A 16,620-nucleotide genomic window follows, 5' to 3' on the forward strand; every position below is an offset into this window, starting at 1 on the left:
TCCATCTCCCATAGCACGTTCTTGGTTGTTCTACGCGTAGGAAATTTTAATTTGCAGTCGACGCACCCTACCGTAGAACTCAACACCAGAAGCCCCCGGCACCTCGGAAGTATGGGATGGAAACAGGAAGCCTCGACAGAACAAGAAAATAACGTTGCCACAACGTTGGCCAAGCTGACAAGACGACAGTAAATGCCAGTGAAGGAAATATGCCCTAGAGGCAATAATAAAGTTATTATTTATTTCCTTATATCATGATAAATGTTTATTATTCATGATAGAATTGTATTAACCGGAAACATAATACATGTGTGAATACATAAACAAACAGAGTGTCACTAGTATGCCTCTACTTGACTAGCTCGTTGATCAAAGATGGTTAAGTTTCCTAACCATAGACATGAGTTGTCATTTGATTAATGGGATCACATCATTAGGAGAATGATGTGATTGACATGACCCATTCCGTTAGCTTAGCACACGATCGTTGAGTATGTTGTTATTGCTTTCTTCATGACTTATGCATGTTCCTATGACTATGAGATTATGCAACTCCCGTTTATCGGAGGAACATTTGTGTGCTACCAAACGTCACAACATAACTGGGTGATTATAAAGGTTCTCTACAGGTGTCTCCGAAGGTAATTGTTGGGTTGGCGTATTTCGAGATTAGGATTTCTCACTCCGATTGTCGGAGAGGTATCTCTGGGCCCTCTCAGTAATGCACATCACTTAAGCCTTGCAAGCATTACAACTAATGAGTTAGTTGCGGGATGATGTATTATGGAACGAGTAAAGAGACTTGCTAGTAACGAGATTGAACTAGGTATTGAGATACCGACGATCGAATCTCGGGCAAGTAAACATACCGATGACAAAGGGAACAACGTATGTTGTTATGCGGTCTGACCAATTAAGATCTTCGTAGAATATGTAGGAGCCAATATGAGCATCCAGGTTCCGCTATTGGTTATTGACCGGAGACGTGTCTCGGTCATGTCTACATAGTTCTCGAACCCGTAGGGTCTGCACGCTTAACATTATGATGACATTTTTATTATGAGTTTATGTGTTTTGATGTACCGAAGGTTGTTCGGAGTCCCGGATGTGATCACGGACATGACGAGGAGTCTCGAAATGGTCGAGACATGAAGATTGATATATTGGAAGCCTATGTTTGGATAACGGAAGTGTTTCGGGTGAAATAGTGATTTTACCGGAGTACCGGAGGGGTTACCGGAACCCCCGGAGGCTATTGGGCTTTATGGGCCCAAGTGGAGGAAGAGGAGAGGCGGCAAAGGGGCAGCCGCGCGCCCCTCCCCCCAGTCCGAATTGGACAAGGAGGGGGGGCGGTGCCCCCCCCTTTCCTTTCCCCTCTCTCCTCCTTCCCCCCCCTGTCCTAATCCAACTAGGAAAAAGGAGGGGAGTCCTACTCCCGGTGGGAGTAGTACTCCTCCTGCGCGCCTCCTCCTCTGGCCGGCCGCACCCCCCTTCCTCCTTTATATATGGGGGCAGGGGGCACCCCATAGACACAACAATTGATCATTGGTCTCTTAGCCGTGTGCGGTGCCCCCCTCCACCATAGTCTACCTCGATAATAATGTAGTGGTGCTTAGGTGAAGCCCTGCGCTGGTAGAACATCTACATCATCACCACGCCGTCGTGCTGACGAAAGTCTCCCTCAACACTCGGCTGGATCGGAGTTCGAGGGACTTCATCGGGCTAAACGTGTGCTGAACTCGTAGGTGTCGTACGTTCGGTACTTGATCGGTCGGATCGTGAAGACGTACGACTACATCAACCGCGTTGTGCTAACGCTTCCGCTTTCAGTCTACGAGGGTACATTGACAACACTCTACCCTCTCGTTGCGATGCATCACCATGATCTTGCGTGTGCGTAGGAATTTTTTTGAAATTACTACGTTCCCCAACAGTGGCATCCGAGCCAGGTTTTATGCGTTGATGTTATATGCACGAGTAGAACACAAGTGAGTTGTGGGCGATATAAGTCATACTGCTTACCAGCATGTCATACTTTGGTTTGGCGATATTGTTGGATGAGGCGGCCCGGATCGACATTACGCGTACGCTTACGCGAGACTGGTTCTACCGACCTGCTTTGCACACAGGTGGCTGGCGGGTGTCAGTTTCTCCAACTTTAGTTGAACCGAGTGTGGCTACGGCCGGTCCTTGCGAAGGTTAAAACAACACCAACTTGACAAACTATCGTTGTGGTTTTTGATGCGTAGGTAAGAACTGTTCTTGCTAAAGCCCGTAGCAGCCACGTAAAACTTGCAACAACAAAGTAGAGGACGTCTAACTTGTTTTTGCAGGTCATGTTGTGATGTGATATGGTCAAGACATGATGCTAAATTTTATTGTATGAGATGATCATGTTTTGTAACCGAGTTATCGGCAACTGGCAGGAGCCATATGGTTGTTGCTTTATTGTACGCAATGCAATCGCCCTGTAATGCTTTACTTTATCACTAAGCGGTAGCGATAGTCGTGGAAGCATAAGATTGGCGAGACAACAACGATGCTACGATGGAGATCAAGGTGTCGTGCCGGTGATGATGGTGATCATGACGGTGCTTCGGAGATGGAGATCACAAGCACAAGATGATGATGGCCATATCATATCACTTATATTGATTGCATGTGATGTTTATCTTTTATGCATCTTATCTTGCTTTGTTTGACGGTAGCATTATAAGATGTTCTCTCACTAAATTTCAAGATAAAAGTGTTCTCCCTGAGTATGCACCGTTGCCAATGTTCGTCGTGCCCAGACACCACGTGATGATCGGGTGTGATAAGCTCTACGTCCATCTACAACGGGTGCAAGCCAGTTTTGCACACGCAGAATACTCAGGTTAAACTTGACGAGCCTAGCATATGCAGATATGGCTTCGGAACACTGAGACCTAAAGGTCGAGCGTGAATAATATAGTAGATATGATCAACATAGTGATGTTCACCATTGAAAGCTACTCCATTTCACGTGATGATCGGTTATGGTTTAGTTGATTTGGATCACGTGATCACTTAGAGGATTAGAGGGATATCTTTCTAAGTGGGAGTTCTTAAGTAATATGATTAATTGAACTTAAATTTATCATGAACTTAGTACCTGCTAGTATCTTGCTTGTCTATGTTTGATTGTAGATAGATGGCCCATGCTGTTGTTCTGTTGAATTTTAATGCGTTCCTTGAGAAAGAAAAGTTGAAAGATGATGGTAGCAATTACACGGACTGGGTCCGTAACTTGAGGATTATCCTCATTGCTGCACAGAAGAGTTACGTCATGGAAGCACCGCTATGTGTACCTCCTGCGCCAGCAACTGCAGACATTGTGAATGCCTGGCAGTTGCGTGTTGATGACTACTCGATAGTTCAGTGTGCCATGCTTTACAGCTTGGAACCGGGACTTCAACGACATTTTGAACGTCATGGAGCATATGAGATGTTCCAGGAGTTGAAGTTAATATTTCAAGAAAATTCCCGGATTGAGAGATATGAAGTCTCCAATAAGTTCTACAGCTGCAAGATGGAGGAGAATAGTTCTGTCAGTGAACACATACTCAAAATGTCTGGGTACCATAATCACTTGACTCAGCTGGGAGTTAATCTTCCGGTTGATAGTGTCATTGACAGAGTTCTTCAATCACTGCCACCAAGCTACAAGAGCTTCGTGATGAACTATAATATGCAAGGGATGAATAAGACAATTCCCGAGCTGTTCGCAATGCTAAAAGCTGCGAAGGTAGAAATCAAGAAGGAGCATCAAGTGTTGATGGCCAACAAGACCACTAGTTTCAAGAAAAAGGGTAAAGGGAAGAACAAGGGGAACTTCAAGAAGAACAGCAAGCAAGTTGCTGCTCAAGAGAAGAAACCCAAGTCTGGACCTAAGCCTGCAACTGAGTGCTTCTACTGCAAGCAGACTGGCCACTGGAAGCGGAACTGCCCCAAGTATTTGGCAGATAAGAAGGATGGCAAGGTGAACAAAGGTATATGTGATATACATGTTATTGATGTGTACCTTACTAGACCTCGCAGTAGCACCTGGGTATTTGATACTGGTTCTGTTGCTAATATTTGCAACTCGAAACAGGGACTACAGATTAAGAGAACACTGGCAAAGGACGAGGTGACGATGCGCGTGGGAAATGGTTCCAAAGTCGATGTGATCGCCGTCGGCACGCTACCTCTACATCTACCTTCAGGATTAGTATTAGACCTAAATAATTGTTATTTGGTGCCAGCGTTGAGCATGAACATTATATATGGATCTTGTTTGATGCGAGACGGTTATTCATTTAAATCAGAGAATAATGGTTGTTCTATTTATATGAGTAATATCTTTTATGGTCATGCACCCTTGAAGAGTGGTCTATTTTTGATGAATCTCGATAGTAGTGATACACATATTCATAATGTTGAAGCCAAAAGATGCAGAGTTGATAATGATAGTGCAACTTATTTGTGGCACTACCGTTTAGGTCATATCGGTATAAACCGCATGAAGAAAATCCATACTGATGGACTTTTGGAACACTTGATTATGAATCACTTGGTACTTGCGAACCGTGCCTCATGGGCAAGATGACTAAAACGTCGTTCTCCGGAACTATGGAGAGAGCAACAGATTTGTTGGAAATCAGGCATACAGATGTATGTGGTCCGATGAATGTTGAGGCTCATGGCGGATATCGTTATTTTCTCAACTTCATAGATGATTTAAGCAGATATGGGTATATCTACTTGATGAAGCATCAGTCTGAAACATTTGAATAGTTCAAAGAATTTCAGAGTGAAGTTGAAAATCATCGTAACAAGAAAATAAAGTTTCTACGATCTATTCGTGGAGGACAATATTTGAGTTACGAGTTTGGTCTACATTTGAAACAATGCGGAATACTTTCGCAACTCACGCCACCCGGAACACCACAGCGTAATGGTGTGTCCGAACGTCGTAATCGTACTTTACAAGATATGGTGCGATCTATGATGTCTCTTACAGATTTACCGCTATCATTTTGGGGTTATGCTTTAGAGACGGCCGCATTCACGTTAAATAGGGCACCATCAAAATCCGTTGAGACGACGCCTTATGAACTGTGGTTTGGCAAGAAACCAAAGTTGTCGTTTCTTAAAGTTTGGGGCTGCGATGCTTATGTGAAAAAGCTTCAACCTGATAAGCTCGAACCCAAATCGGAGAAATGTGTCTTCATAGGATACCCAAAGGAGACTGTTGGGTACACCTTCTATCACAGATCCGAAGGCAAGACATTCGTTGCTAAGAATGGATCCTTTCTAGAGAAGGAGTTTCTCTCGAAAGAAGTGAGTGGGAGGAAAGTAGAACTTGACGAGGTAACTGTACCTGCTCCCTTACTGGAAAGTAGTACATCACAGAAAACTGTTTCAGTGACACCTACACCAACTAGTGAGGAAGTTAATGATGATGATCATGGAACTTCAGACCAAGTTGCTACTGATCCTCGTAGATCAACGAGAGTAAGATGCACACTAGAGTGGTACGGTAATCCTATTTTGGAAGTCATGCCACTAGATCATGATGAACCTACGAACTATGAAGAAGCGATGGTGAGCCTAGATTCCGCAAAATGGCTTGAAGCCATGAAATCTGAGATGGGATCCATGTATGAGAACAAAGTGTGGACTTTGGTTGACTTGCCCGATGATCGGCATGAAATTGAGAATAAATGGATCTTCAAGAAGAAGACTGACGTCGACGGTAATGTTACTGTCTACAAAGCTCGACTTGTTGCGAAAGGTTTTTGACAAGTTCAAGGGATTGACTACGATGAGACCTTTTCACCCGTAGCGATGCTTAAGTCTGTCCGAATCATGTTAGTAATTGCCGCATTTTATGATTATGAAATATGGCAGATGGATGTCAAAACTGCATTCTTGAATGGATTTCTGGAAGAAGAGTTGTATATGATGCAACCAGAAGGTTTTGTCGATCCAAAGGGAGCTAACAAAGTGTGCAAGCTCTAGCGATCCATTTATGGACTCGTGCAAGCCTCTCGGAGTTGGAATAAACGCTTTGATAGTGTGATCAAAGCATTTGGTTTTATACAGACTTTTGGAGAAGCCTGTATTTACAAGAAAGTGAGTGGGAGCTCTGTAGCATTTGTGATATTATATGTGGATGACATATTGCTGATTGGAAATGATATAGAATTTCTGGATAGCATAAAGGGATACTTGAATAAGAGTTTTTCAATGAAAGACCTCGGTGAAGATGCTTACATATTGGGCATTAAGATCTATAGAGATAGATCAAGACGCTTAATTGGACTTTCACAAAGCACATACCTTGACAAAGTTTTGAAGAAGTTCAAAATGGATCAAGCAAAGAAAGGGTTCTTTCCTGTGTTACAAGGTGTGAAGTTGAGTAAGACTCAATGCCCGACCACTGCAGAAGATAGAGAGAAAATGAAAGATGTTCCCTATGCTTCAGCCATAGGCTCTATCATGTATGCAATGCTGTGTACCAGACCTGATGTGTGCCTTGATATAAGTCTAGCAAGGAGGTACCAAAGTAATCCAGGAGTGGATCACTGGACAGCGGTCAATAACATCCTGAAGTACCTGAAAAGGACTAAGGATATGTTTCTCATTTATGGAGGTGAAAAAGAGCTCATCGTAAATGGTTACGTTGACGCAAGCTTTGACACTGATCCGGACGATTCTAAATCGCAAACCGGATATGTGTTTACATTGAACGGAGGAGCTGTCAGTTGGTGCAGTTCTAAACAAAGCGTCGTGGCGGGATCTACATGTGAAGCGGAGTACATAGCTGCTTCGGAAGCAGTCAATGAAGGAGTCTGGATGAAGGATTTCATATCCGATCTAGGTGTCATACCTAGTGCATCGGGTCTAATGAAAATCTTTTGTAACAATACTGGTGCAATTGCCTTGGCGAAGGAATTCAAATTTCACAAGAGAACCAAGCTCATCAAGAGACGCTTCAATTCCATCCGGGATCTAGTCCAGGTGGGAGACATAGAAATTTGCAAGATACATACAGATCTGAATGTTGCAGACCCGCTGACTAAGCCTCTTCCACGAGCAAAACATGATCAGCACCAAGGCTCCATGGGTGTTAGAATCATTACTGTGTAATCTAGATTACTGACTCTAGTGCAAGTGGGAGACTGAAGGAAATATTCCCTAGAGGCAATAATAAAGTTATTATTTATTTCCTTATATCATGATAAATGTTTATTATTCATGCTAGAATTGTATTAACCGGAAACATAATACATGTGTGAATACAATAAACAAACAGAGTGTCACTAGTATGCCTCTACTTGACTAGCTCGTAGATCAAAGATGGTTAAGTTTCCTAACCATAGACATGAGTTGTCATTTGATTAACGGGATCACATCATTAGGAGAATGGTGTGATTGACATGACCCATTCCGTTAGCTTAGGACACGATCGTTTAGTATGTAGCTATTGCTTTCTTCATGACTTATACATGTTCCTATGACTATGAGATTATGCAACTCCCATTTACCGGAGGAACACTTTGTGTGCTACCAAACGTCACAACATAACTGGGTGATTATAAAGGTGCTCTACAGGTGTCTCCGAAGGTACTTGTTGGGTTGGCGTATTCCGAGATTAGGATTTGTCACTCCGATTGTCGAAGAGGTATCTCTGGGCCCTCTCGGTAATGCACATCACTTAAGCCTTGCAAGCATTGCAACTAATGAGTTAGTTGCGGGATGATGTATTACGGAATGAGTAAAGAGACTTTCTAGTAACGATATTGAACTAGGTATTGAGATACCGATGATCGAATCTCGGGCAAGTAAACATACCGATGACAAAGGGAACAATGTATGTTGTTATGCGGTGTGACCGATTAAGATCTTCATAGAATATGTAGGAGCCAATATGAGCATCCAGGTTCCGCTATTGGTTATTGATCGGAGACGTGTCTCGGTCATGTCTACATAGTTCTCGAACCCGTAGGGTCCGCACGCTTAAAGTTACGATGATAGTTTTATTATGAGTTTATATGTTTTGATGGTTGTTCGGAGTCCCGGATGTGATCACGGACAAGACGAGGAGTCTCAAAGTGGTCGAGACATGAAGATTGATATATTGGAAGCCTATGTTTGGATATCGAAAGTGTTCCGGGTGAAATAGTGATTTTACCGGAGTACCGGAGGGGTTACCGGAACCCCCCAGAGGCTATTGGGCCTTATGGGCCCAAGTGGAGGAAGAGGAGAGGCGGCAAAGGGGCAGCCGCGCGCCCCTCCCCCCCCCCAAGTCCGAATTGGACAAGGAGTGGGGGCGGCGCCCCCCCTTTCCTTTCCCCTCTCTCCTCCTTCCCCCCAAGTCCTAATCCAACTAGGAAAAAGGAGCGGAGTCCTACTCCCGGTGAGAGTAGGACCCTCCTGCGCGCCTCCTCCTATGGCCGGCCGCACCCCCCTCCCCCTTGCTCCTTTATATACGGGGGCAGGGGGCACCCCATAGACACAACAATTGATCATTGATCTCTTAGCCGTGTGCAGTGCCCCCCTCCACCATAGTCCACCTCGGTAATACTGTAGCGGTGCTTAGGTGAAGCCCTGCGTTGGTAGAACATCAACATCGTCACCATGCCGTCGTGCTGACGAAACTCTCCCTCAACACTGGGCTGGATCGGAGTTCGAGGGACGTCATCGGGCTGAACGTGTGCTGAACTCGGAGGTGTCGTACGTTCGGTACTTGATCGGTCAGATTGTGAAGACGTACGACTACATCAACCTGTTGTGCTAACGCTTCTGCTTTCGGTTTACGAGGGTACGTTGACAACACTCTCCCCTCTCGTTGCTATGCATCACCATGATCTTGTGTGTGCGTAGGAATTTTTTTGAAATTACGACGTTCCCCAACAGCCAGATTCCGTAACCTGAAGTCTGGTCATGGAAAAAGGCTTCTAAAGGCAACCAGGACAGCCCAACCAAGTTGGATGCAATCCTAGACAGGCCCTACCAGATCCATGGCACCGCCGAAAAACCCGCAAACCACACCAACCGTAATTCTTGGGTGATAAAATAGGTCGGCAAGCTCACAGCCGAAGACTCTGGCAAAAGCCACGAAGCAAGGACAGTGAGGAGCCCCGCAGGCCGAACAATGCAGGCCAAAACCCCTTCCATTCTGAGGTCAAGACAGTGAACATGATCTACGCCACCCATATACCAAGGAAGGAGATGAAGCGAGCGCTACGGGATGTGTACGCCGTCTAGCCCATAGTGCCAAAGTTCAACCCATGGTCCTGGTACTTGACCCCATTGTCGATGGGTACCACCTCACGAGACTCCTAATGGACGGAGGTAGTAGCCTCAATTTGATTTATGCGGACACAGTGAGGAAAATGGGGATCAACCCATCAAGGATCAAACCCAGTAACACCACCTTCAAGGGGGTTATTCCGGGCGTAGAGGCCCGCTGCTGAGGCACAGTGACCCTAGAAGTCGTATTTAGCTCACCGGACAACTTCCAAAGCGAAGACTTGATCTGCGATGTCGCCCCATTCCGCGGCGGCTACCATGCCCTCCTTGGCTGAACGGCGTTTGCCAAATTCAACGTCGTCCTGCATTATGCATATCTCAAGCTGAAGATGCCTCGTCCGGCGGGTGTCATAATGATCAACTAAAACATGAGGCGCTTACTCCGGACCGAGGAACACACTACGGACCTAGCAGCCGAAGACCAAGCGGTCGCCAATGGGCCGATGTATCAGCCCACCGTAAAGGCTAGAGATACAACCAAACGGGCTCGAGCCTGATCCCCGTCATGGGAGCCTGCCTGCATACGTCAGAAATAGGGATATGCTCCCCACAACATGCCCGCCACCATTGCGCTCTATGTGCCTTGTTAGCACAACTTTGCGCTCAAGATACCAGGGGTGGGCGTGGGGGCTTATAGTTAACACATAACACCATGTGTTCAGCTCAACCGACCTATGGCATCACCATGTCCTCGGACGACAATGGGTACGACTCGGGACTCGCTCGGCGTCAAGCTATGAAGGCAAGGCTACCTCTCAAGGTCCCTATTGAAGGCCCCCCTCGCCAGCATGCGGTGTTCTATACGGACATCCAATTCCCCCCCCCCCCTTCAACTCACAATAGCAAAGGAGCAGACGTGCAGCAGGGCAGAGTTGAGGCTTCAACCCACGCATCAAGGCCCTGTGTAAACCTTTCCTCTGTAAATTTTTTGTCTTCTCACTTATAATATGTCGGATTTCGGGTTCCGGCAGACCCTTGAGGTTCGAACACTAGAGTGCGCGCGGAGATTTCGCCTTCTACCTACCTGCACCCCTACGCCTCGCTAAGATCTAAGCTATGGAAAGAACAGCACAAGAGACACATGGTTTATACTGGTTCGGGCCACCGTTGTGGTGTAATACCCTACTCCAGTGTGTGGTGTGGTGGATTGCCTCTTGGGCTGATGATGATGAGCAATACAAGGAAGAACAGCCTCGCGAGGGTCTGTTCTTGGTTGGGGCGACGAACTGCTAGGAGGAGTTCAGTCACCCTTCTCTCTCACTCTCTTCTCGATTGCGATCCTATCTTCGATCTCCTCTACCCTGTGGGTGGCTAGTCCTATGTATAGGCAAAGGCCTTGGGCCTCTTCCCAAATATTGAGTGGGAACGGCGCCAACAATTGGCCACTTTGAAGGGGAACATATGGTACACTTATCCTGACTAAAGTTGGTCCTCGCCTGCCAAAGGCTCTGGTGGTGACGCTGGCTGGGGCTCCACAATGACTTCCTCCCTGCCGTTGGACTGGTCTTGGTCTCGTTGCACCGAAACGGGTGCCTTGGCTTGATGCTCTCGCCTGCGCTTGCTCCCTTTACACCAAAGAGGAAAGGAGGACACTCCGCGGCTGGCGCCCGCCTGGCGCCTTTGGTCATCATGGCTAGCGTCACGGGCACCTCGTGAGGTACCCCGCCTTGATCTCTCCGCCTCCTCGCGAGCCAGCCTAATGAGGTCGTGCCTGAGGAAGCTCTGTGTCGTCCGCCCCGCGAGGCTTGGCCCCTCGCGAGGGTCTTGGGTCTGTGTTGATGAAGATGGGCCATGCTGGGCCCACCTTTGATCCACGCCGCAGGCTGCAGGCAGGCAAGTCTAGGGACCCCCGTTCCCAGAACACCGACATAATAAATGCCTTGATAGTTCCAATTATACAGATAGACGTCCTGAGCTTATGGAAAATAATAACAGCTTTTATGGTGCCCGGGCATCTGTATTGTCTAGCCTTTTTCCTTTCCCCCTTTTTCGCTCTTCGAAATAGCTGGGCATGCACACATTGAGTAGCAAATACAAATCGTTTAATTGACCAAAGGCCTGATCTTCCCATAAGCTCTACGTACTAAGTTCGGCACCACTTTCCGTTGTGTGTTCGGCGTCTCGTATATTGCACTATATGCATTCATTCCGAACAATGTCTAGGGTCAATAGTGGGTTGCTCGGCTCCTGTGCTTGCCTTCTTACGTTCCGCATGTTCGGCTAAGAAGGTAAAGGGAGAACACGTGCGATTGTACTTCTGGCTAGTCCAGCTGAGCACCTGAGGGGAGAAAGCCGAAAAATGACTGCTATAGTAAGCGAGAACTGGTCAGCGATCCGATGATAAGTGTTAGCCTAAGAAATCTTGGCCGTTTATTCATGTCATACGCAGGGTTCATCCTAGCACAAACCATGTGATTATAAAGGTATGCCTCGTCTCCCTCGTACATTACAAAACACTGGGGGCTAGTCATTAGCTCCCGCCGTCAAGCTCCTTTGGCTAAGTGAAAGCAATAAAGCCGCATAGTCCGATTGCCTAGTCTCTCTCACGCACTACCACCTTCAGGTACCGAGACGTAGGCTAAGGGTAATAGTGTGGAGACGAAACACCCCTCGCAAATATTTACTTGGGGGCTGAAGCCGACGACTGGTAACTTTCAGAATAATATACGGCCGCACATGAGTCAAAATAAAAATACCATAGTATATAACATACAAATGGGCCGCATCATAAAGCAAAAGGTTCAGTTGGCAACTTAATACAATCACTCAAAGATTACATCCTTAGAACACTGGCCCTCTATTGCCCGAGCACCATCCATAACTTGTGCAAAGTACTGTTCGGGGCGGCAATGCTCTTTTCCAACAGGCGGATGGCCAGTGGCCATATCCATTGGCTTGATCTTAGGCCAATGTAACATGGTCTTCGCAAAGGCCATCCTAGCTCCCTCAAGGCATGAAGAGCGCTTCACGACATCAATCCGGGGAGATGCATCACTCAGCTTCTACACCGGACCAAAGTAGTTGCTCGGAATCGTCTTTGAGGGCCAAAGCCAGACATAAAGATCCTTCATGGCCGGCCCAACCATCCGATGCAGCTCCATTAGTTGTTTACTCTAGTTGCTGAGGAGGGAAGGATGCTCGGGCACCTGGAACTGCGTCCAGAAGAGCCGCTGATCGGAGTTCCCCCCCCCCCCCCCCTTGGCATAGTGCTCGCCGCATCCGCCGCACTCCTGGGAAGCTCGGCGAAAATGCCTATGGAGCGCCAGACCCGCATCGGCAAGGCGAACATGTTGCCGCCAAAAACACTCTACAGTAAGTATGGCTTACCATGTGCGTTCTGTCTCACTTGGCGGAGTTCTTCGCGGGCACCCCGCACTTCGGTCCTCGTCTCCTGGAGCTCTTTCTCCACCTTGGACAGCTCGGAAGGCTGCTGAGGGAGTCCTGGATTAGGGGGTGTTCGGATAGCCGGACTATACCTTCAGCCGGACTCCTGGACTATGAAGATACAAGATTGAAGACTCTGTCCCGTGTCCGGAAGGGACTTTTCTTGGCGTTGAAGGCAAGCTTGGCGATACGGATATGAAGATCTCCTACCATTGTAACCGACTTTGCGTAACCCTAACCCTCTCCGTTGTCTAAATAAACCGGAGGGTTTTAGTCCGTAGGACAACGTACACATCAACAATCATACCATAGGCTAGCTTCTAGGGTTTAGCCTCCTTGATCTCGTGGTAGATCTACTCTTGTACTACCCATATCATCAATATTAATCAAGCAGGACGTAGGGTTTTACCTCCATTGAGAGGGCCCGAACCTGGGTAAAACTTCGTGTCCCTTGCCTCCTGTTACCATCCGGCCTAGACGCACAGTTCGGGACCCCCTACCCGAGATCCACCGGAATTGACACCTACATTGGTGCTTTCATTAAGAGTTCCTCTGTGTCGTCGCCGTCAGGCTCGATGGCTCCTACGATCATCAATAGCGATGCAGTCCAGGGTGAGACCTTCCTCCCCGGACAGATCTTCATATTCGGCGGCTTCGCACTGCGGGCCAATTCGCTTGGCCGTCTGGAGCAGATCGAAAGCTACGCCCCTGGCCGTCAGGTCAGATTTGGAAGTTTAAACTACACGGCTGACATCCACGGAGACTTGATCTCCGACAGATTCGAGCCACTGTCGAGCGCGCCGCTCTGTCACGACCCTTAATTCGGAGCCAACTGCGCTGATCGAGGATGGGCGGCTGGACGCCACCTCGGGGGCTGCGATCTTAACGGGGATTGAGCCGAACACCAGCCCCGCACTCCACGAAACTCATGATTCCAAGGAGCCGGACTCCTCTCCGGACTCTGAACCATTCGCGCCTCTCCCGATCGAATCCGATTGGGCGCCGATCATGGATTTTACTGCCGCGAACATCTTTCAGCACCCGCCCTTCGGCGATATATGAAATCACTAAAGTCTCTCTCTTTATCAGGAGAGCCCTGGCCGGACTACGGTCAGCGAGATTGGGATACAGACGATGAAGAAATTCAAAGCCCACCCACCACCCACTTTGTAGCCACCGTCGACGATTTAACCGACATGCTCGACCTCGACTCCGAAGACATCGACGGTATGGACGCCAATGAAGGAGACGATGAAGAACCAGCGCCTATTGGGCCCTGGAACGCCACCTCGTCATATGACGTAAACATGGTGGACGCACCAAAAGACGACGACGAGGAGCGGAAGGACGCACCGAAGGCTTGTTCCCTCGAAAAGCAGTCAAAGCGGCGATGCAAGCGCCGCCCCAAATCCTGCCCCGACAGAAATAGCAATCACACAGACCCAGCGCTGGAGCAGGGCGAACCGCTTCCGGACAACGGCAATCCGAATAATCAAACCGAACAAACAAATCCTATCAAGGATCATGGTCCGGACGACATAACACCGGACAGGCACCCGAAGCAGCAGACTGCCCGTAAAAGGCTTGTTGCCACCGCAAGGAGTCTGAGAAAGCAGAAGCAAAGGCTCAAGGTCGCGCAAGACACACTCCAAATCAGATGGAGTAAAATACTCAACACAGCAACAAGGTACGGCGACAATCGCCCCTACAAGAGCTACCCAAAGCAGAAGCTGCTACCCGAATTCGATGAGGAGGCCTCAGACCCCCCCACAACCAAATATCAAAGCAGCCACCTGGTCGGATGGACGACCCCTCTACCAACATAGAGCGGCATACAATGCCGCTCACCATACAACACGCAACCAATGCGAGGGCTCGCACCCAAAGAACGGTGCAACAAGATCCATCTATGGACCACGCAAGCGCGCCCCAGCATACAATGCAACACAACAAACATCCGAACAATGCGGTACACCCAGCTACATGGGTGCTGCATACCCCCTACGTTTCACCGATGAGGTGCTGGACCACGAATTTCCAGAGGGATTCAAGCCCATAAACATAGAGGCATACGATGGAACAACAGACCCTGGGGTCTGGATTGAGGACTACATCCTTCATATCCATATGGCTCGAGGAGATGATCTCCATGTCATCAAGTACCTACCCCTCAAGCTCAAAGGGCCAGCTCGTCACTGGCTCAAAGGCCTCCCCGAAAGCTCCATTGGAAGTTGGGAAGAGCTCGAAGACGCCTTTCGGGCAAATTTTCAAGGGACCTATGTCCGACCTCCGGATGCGGACGACTTGAGTCATATAACTCAACAGCCCGGAGAGTCAGCCCGAAAGCTTTGGAACAAGTTTCTTACTAAAAAGAACCAGATTGTCGACTGTCCGTACGCCGAAGCCTTAGCGGCTTTCAAGCATAGCATCCGTGACGAATGGCTCGCCAGACACCTCGGCCAAAATAAGCCAAGAACGATGGCTGCATTAACAAACCTCATGACCCGCTTTTGCATGGGAGAGGACAGCTGGCTAGCCAGATGCAGCACTAGCGACCCCAGTACATGTGAAGTTAGAGATGGAAACGGGAAATCACGGTGCAATAGCAATAACAAACGCCGGAATAAAGAAGACAGCATGAAGGGCACGGCAGTAAATGCCGGATTCAAAAGCTCTCGGCCAGGACAAAAGCCGCCCCCTAAAGGCACCAGGGATGAATTGTCCAGCCTCAACAAAATTCTGGACCAAGTATGTCAGATTCATAGTACCCCTGGTAAACCTGGTAATCATACCCACAGAGAATGTTGGGTCTTCAAGCAGTTCGGCAAGCTCAACGCCGTGCACAAGGGGGAGGATACACCAAGTGAAGACGAGGACGAGCCCCCCAAGCAAGACACGGGGGAACAAAAGCAATTTCCACCAGAAGTCAAAACAGTAAACGCGTTACACGTAATCAAGGGAAAAAACAAGGCGGCACTCCCAGGAAAGTATACCCAAGTGCCTGTCACCGCGAAGTCCTGCCACTGGTCATCTCAACCGATCACTTTCGACCATCGCGATTACTCAGCAAGTATCCGACACGCAGGACGGGCTGCCCTGGTATTAGACCCAGTAATTGGCGGATATCACTTCACAAGGGTCTTGATGGACGGTGGCAGTAGCCTAAACCTAATATATCAAGATACAATCCGCGGGATGGGGTTATACCCAACACAAATTCGCCATAGCAATACTACCTTTAAAGGAGTAACGCCAGGCCCAGGGGCTCGTTGTACGGGCTCCCTCCTACTACAAGTTACATTCGGCTCCCCCGATAACTTTCATCGCGAGCATTTAACTTTCCACATCGCTCCGTTTCAAAGTGGCTATCAAGCACTACTCGGACGTGAAGCTTTCGCTCGCTTTAACGCAATACCACACTACGCCTCCCTCACACTCAAGATGCATGGTCCACGTAGCATCATTACAGTGCAGGGAAATATCAAGCGATCTCTACGCGCCGAAGAAAGTGAGGCTGCCCTGGCCTCCGCACACTAAAGGCGCCCGGACAAGCGAAAGCATCCAATAGGTCGTCAAGACCTCAGATACAACTAATCAAGTCCGGCGTCGCTATTTATACGGAAATAAGTGGTCACACCCCTATTTGTCAATACAAGGGGCTCAACGCGCGCAGACAAGTGGCAACCTCTTATCATCTTGAATTATACATGGTTTCTTTAAAAACTATCCTTTTGCACGACAAGTTTTTCACTTAACTTCCTCTCTTTCATAGACGATCATCGTGCTACACCCGTCCAGGATATGGCACAACGGAGACATAGGCGCAGACGCGCAGCAGGGACCCGCTCCAAGGATTCTTTTTAGATTAAGACCCTGCGTAAACCTTTTTTACTGTCTCTTGTTGATACATATCCA

This window comes from Triticum urartu, chromosome 4 (assembly GCF_003073215.2).
Source record: "Triticum urartu cultivar G1812 chromosome 4, Tu2.1, whole genome shotgun sequence".
NCBI classification, from domain to species: domain Eukaryota; kingdom Viridiplantae; phylum Streptophyta; class Magnoliopsida; order Poales; family Poaceae; genus Triticum; species Triticum urartu.